Raw genomic sequence first — 5,648 nt, 5'->3', positions numbered from 1 at the left:
CCAGTAGGAGATAGGGCTGTGAGTAGAATCAAAAAATTCTGGAGAGTACTGCAGAAAAATCAGAATTAACTCTTGATGAAATATTTTGAGTTTGCCAGGCAACGTAAAATCAACCAGTCCACAATAATGCTATGATCAGTGCTCTGAACTTGAAGACATCATAGAAAATCCAAACCACCATAAGCCACCTGAGGCAGAAAGGCATGCAGAGTTTCAAAATTCAAAGTTTCAGTCCAGCAAAAAAAAGTGGAACTGACATGTATTCAGTTCCCATATTGTTTTATGGGGAAATTCATCAATATTTTGATAGGATGGAAGACATGAAGGTTTAATGGAATGACATTTTGATTTGGGAAAAAACAGTAACTGAGCACGGCTGGAGGCACAGAGCAACTGTGGAGACAACCAGAACTATACTGAAGAAAACTTTCATTCTGTATAGTGGAAATAACATACCTGGAAGAAATATACCTGTAGACCACAATGAAGTTGAAGATACTACTAACATCACTCTGATAGATAAATAAGTAGGTAAAAAGTGGAGAGAGAGTTGACTCTGCTCTGCAAGATACACTTAGGGCCTTAAAAACAGGTTGGAAAAACAAAGTCAGCAAGGGCTCAAAATGAGATCCTGTGAAATGAGATTACGGCTTTCAGCACAGATCAGCCAGATGAGTGCACTCCCAACCCAGTTTGCTAATTCAGAGCAGAGCTTTCAGTCTACGTGTGTGAACACCTGCAATGAACAGCTGGGCTCTCTGCTACAGCTCTGACATTGTTTCAACAGTCGTCATCATGTTGGAGGCAGGATAAAGCACATTTAAATTGTGTATTGCTATCATGTAACTTTATAAACAGAAATGGTAGAGAAAAGAGAGTAGAAGGATCTCTAGGAACCAGCTCCAGGATGTTTTTTGTCAAACTGCATTTGCAACCAGAAACAAACAGTTCAATTTGGATTAAATAGTCTCTGCCTGGATGGTGGCTTCTCTTGTCTGCTGTCTTTACTACAGAGTAATTTCCTTTGGCTAGCTGCGGGGCAAGGTGTCTGGAAAAACCATTGCTATTATTTTGTTGTCGGATTGTCTTTCGGTCCAAAACTGTGCTGGTGAAAGCATGACTTAAGGAACTACAATGTTCAGTTGTGGGAATGGCACGAAATCTCAGAATTCAATAATGGTAAATATTTTTTGAAAAGGGTTTAAATGTACCTGCTTTCAAAATCCCTTTTCATCTGGTGGCCTGATAGAAAGGCTGGAGAATCTGGAAAGCCATAGCACGTCTGCTTTAGACATCCTAAAATGGGTTAGTTGTGGTGGTTCCATAGTGTAGTGGTTATCACATCTGCTTTACACGCAGAAGGTCCTGGGTTCAAGCCCCAGTGGAACCAGCACCAAGAAATGTGTGGGAGGTTAGACTAAATGACCTCCAGAGGTCCTTTCCACCCTTACTGATTGTGTGTTATGACCTTGTAGTAGTCAAGACCTCTCCAGATTTTGAAAATATGGGCTGCCAAAGGCCATATTTGACTATGAAAGGTTGAAAGAAGGCACCCTAGCAACAATTTTCCTTAGAATTTCCTAAGAACTATCACCTTCTTTTGAGCAATTATCTTCAACAAATGGGCATCTTCCGACACTGTTCTTCCAGACATGACCTGGAGATTATGCTTTTAAGTGATCTCCAGAATGGGAACTCAAATTATCTTTGAAAGTTATGAGACTGAGGTAGGCTGTACCTATATGCAAATGCATATTGGTGTTTATGTGCTCTGCTGGAGGCCTCAGTGATTTGGAAGGCACCTGATCTTTGGAAAGTCAGAGGCTGTTTCATTTCTAGTTCAATAGAGAAGTGCTTCAGGATCTTTCAGTAGCTCTTAATAGGCTACCACGGAGGCAGAAACTGCCGTAATATAAACCGTCCTTCCTCTTGACATCGGAATTGTAAAGCCATTGAGTTGCAAAGTCTTGCATATAGGGGAAATTATCAGGCACAGCCATGGAACAGGGGGCTTTTGTTTTCCTTGTACTAGCAGGAAACCGCATGGGAAGGAACTGGAATCTGTCAAGGCCTCTCACAACCACCAAACAAATAGTCAGAAATCCAACTCTGTCCTCGTCTTGATAAGAACTTAGTAGGAAAAACCTGCGATTGAGCTGTGTTATCTTGTTAGATATGAAAAGAATTTACATATTATGCTGTACATCCATTTCAATATCAAATGGAAAACAATCCTTGTACTGTCTTATAGTTCGGATATCTACCTCTGCCATAGTTCTGCCTGCACTTTTTTCTTGCTTCATTTTCAAACATCTCCGCTCTATCTAGGACAAATTTAGACTTCAGCATGCTGCCCCTAGATGAAACCTCTTAGCCCTTTTGCTTTGAATTTTAGAACATTTACATTGTAATTGAAATTGCTGATTGTATAAAGAAATTAAAAAGGGAAAATGATCATTTCTATGAGATGGCTAGGAAACATTGATAAGTGATAAATTCTTGTAATAACATTCTTCTACATTGTGCCCAGACTTGGCATTGGAATGAGACTAGAATTATCCTGAAAATATCCGTACTGATGTCCTTGTAGTTACACCACAAATGAAAGTAGCCCATCACCTGCACCAGAGTTGCATTAGACATGAATCAATTTTTATATATATTGATTAGCGTGAGGTCATGATCTTTCCATGAATATACACTAAAACTTAAGAATTCTAGGATAAATTTGAAGTATAGAGTCAGCCAAGAGTACAGATAAGACAGTTTTAGCTTATATTAGCAAGTGATAGTGTTTTAGTTCCAAAAGACATCTGCATTAGTTTTATTTTTCTGTTTTCCACAAAAAGTTCAACACATCTTGTGGGAAATATACTAAGAATGTTGTTTATTAATGGCTAGATTTATCTCTGAACATATTTGTCTATTGATCTTATATTTTACTGAAGTCTTTTTTGTTTTCTTTAGTGAGGGGTAAAGAGAGAAATTTTTACCTGAAGCTTAATGAGCTAAGCCTGTATTTATATTCAAGAGAAGAGGTGAAAATGATCACTTAACTCAGACTGCCATCAGTGTGTATAAACTATGGATAGCAGTGCACTGAGACCACCATCAGCAGCTTCTGCAAAGAAAAGTACTGATTGAAAAGGAAATGCCACTTTCCAATGCTCCCAAGCACAGGCGGAAAAACACTACCTGATGGTATCTATCTGCTGTGTTGATTATTGCTGCTTAATCTGCCCAGATACGCTGAATGATAGTTCAGTTGAGGTTGTGTTTATTTCTCCTGTTATACTGGATATCAGTGGATTGCAAAGCTGACAGTGAGCCCCTCTAATTGGGACTATACTAGTCACTTTGCTTTTCCAGGAGCCAAAAGAGCATTATTTTACACAGAAAACTACAAAAAAATTCATGGGCAGTGGGTGATTTTGTAGCCAGAAATGCCTAAGTCCACTGAGGGCTTTGTGTGGACTAGAACAGCTAGGGCATCACTTAATCTTGAGTTGTTTAACTTCTCCTCTGGTAATCACTGTCCCCTCCTGTTATAATGCAGGCATACTGCTGTGACTCTATTAGCTGTTCTCCCTGGAATTTCACTACAAATGATTGCTAGAACAAGGAGCATGTGTGGGAGGGGGACAAAGATTTATATTGGAACAGGATGATGCACTCTGTAGGGCTGCTATTGCTAACCATATCTGCTCAGAAATCAGGCGTGTTATTTTTCTCCTTTTCATGGCCAAATACAAATTCAGCTGTGGTATTCATGCAAGCTTATTTGCTAAATATATTATACAGTGTATGTTTTACATATAAACTTTAAATCACCATTAGAGAGTTTTTATTCCCTTGTCATTTAGCATTTGTCTTAACTAGAGGTTTCTGTTCAATTCCTGTCCTGCTAGCTATACTTTCTTACAGGTATAGAAGGAAGAGCTGGAAGATAATACAATTAGCAGCTATGGGCTGGCAACTGTCTCCCAAATGCATACTTTTACCCTGCTAAGTATCTAGAATGCTTTTGCAAGCCTTGTTCAGACAGCCCTTCCTCTTCAGACAGTCACTGAATCCTTGATACCTTTCCTGCTTCCATCTAATCTACATCTGTTTAATTCTGACCCCACCAATCAATAGGAGTCTGCTCTTACTAAAGGTCACTAAAGTCTTTCTCCTGGGCAAATTCAAGAGCTTCCTGTCTGGTTTTATCGTCTTTTGGCCACTTTTCATGTTAATGGTCTCTTCTCTCTCATAAACCATTTGCTTTCTGGCATCTCTCAGTTTTCCTTTAGCTATTCCCTCTGTACCTATAGTGACTCTGTCACCGTCTGCTACATCTCTTACCTACGTGTGTCCTTGAAGGCTTTCCTGCTGGTCTCATCTCTTCCTGGATCTATTCACAGGAAGAACTTGTGAACTTCCAGTTCTGAAGTAACACTGCAATTATCTGATTGTTTCCTTATATTTCCAGAAACTAAGAGATTATTTTTTCTAACTTGTTTATTTTCATTTTTGATGGATAAGAAAATGAATGTAGGGAGGGAAACAAGGAGTGACAATACTGTTAACATAACTGGACACACAGCTTATGACATTGCAACAATTGAAACCATCACTAATTCATTTATACAGGAAACCTAGGGATAGAGAAACTCAGAGCAACAAGACAAAAAGACCAGTTGCAGCATTACAAAATACAAAATGTGTTAGACTCAAAAGTAGTATTTCATAGTTAACATAATAAGAATAGCCACAGATTTCTTTAAGATTATTGCTGCTTGCTGAAAAAAGGGGTATGAAAAATGTTATGACATTTCACTGTAATTATTTAAAAAATGTCCACAGTATTTAAGAATGTTGAACTTTTCAGATTTTGCAGGGACCATAAAGCATCCTATCTGGACTCTCTCTGTTTTGTTCTGTTTTTAGCCTTATCCCTTTTTTTCTTTGCAGTTACTCTCTTTAGTTCTTTACCACTTTATTCTATTTCTGCTTCTGAAATATTAGGGAAAGCCAGGAAGACAGAGCCAAAAGGAGAACAAGACACTACAATAATCAATAACTGAAAGACAAAAAGGAATCCCCCAAAGTATGTTTTTTTTTTTTAATGTCACCAACGAGCTGAATGCTTTGCATCTTAAAGTTTGAAGCTGTCTCTGCTTTGAATGTGTGCAGGGGGACTGAACCAGATGACCTTCTACCAAACAAGTTTATGCTATTGTTCTAAAAAGCCAAAAAAAGCCTAATTTTTTAAATCATCTTTTCACTAGCTTTTTAATTCAAAGCCTTTTAAAGATGTTTTACTGACTATGTAAATGATTTCTATACTGAGACAATTTTATTCAGCATTTGCTTTTCCTCCTCATTCAATACAGCATCTAGAGCAAGGTATGCTTCTCACAAATCCATTGCTTCCCCTACTGACAATGATCTGTCACTTGTGTTTTCTACCAGCTATGAGTTTGAGAGATGGGATTTTTCACCCACAGCTGGATCTGTCCTGTGAAAATTGCTCTAAAGCAGACATAAAAATGACTATGGGTTTAATCTCTTCGGTTTAACTTCCCTTAGCAAGTTTCATGCATACACATAAAAGCCAGATCTATATGCTACCCATGTTTCTTTCCTACAGGAAGGGGATGGTGATT

General features: G+C 38.3%; 1 non-coding gene across 1 annotated transcript; it reads left to right on the top strand.

Moving 5' to 3' along the window:
* Positions 1-1,317: 1,317 nt before the first annotated feature.
* Positions 1,318-1,390, top strand: TRNAV-UAC (transfer RNA valine (anticodon UAC)). Its single transcript has one exon. It is a non-coding gene; the product is annotated as a tRNA-Val (tRNA).
* The last annotated feature ends 4,258 nt before the right edge of the window (positions 1,391-5,648 follow it).

Source organism: Rhea pennata, chromosome 2 (assembly GCF_028389875.1).
Source record: "Rhea pennata isolate bPtePen1 chromosome 2, bPtePen1.pri, whole genome shotgun sequence".
Lineage (NCBI taxonomy): Eukaryota > Metazoa > Chordata > Aves > Rheiformes > Rheidae > Rhea > Rhea pennata.
The sequence above is the reverse complement of the archived record's forward strand: the minus strand, read 5'-3'. Positions and strand labels throughout refer to the sequence as shown.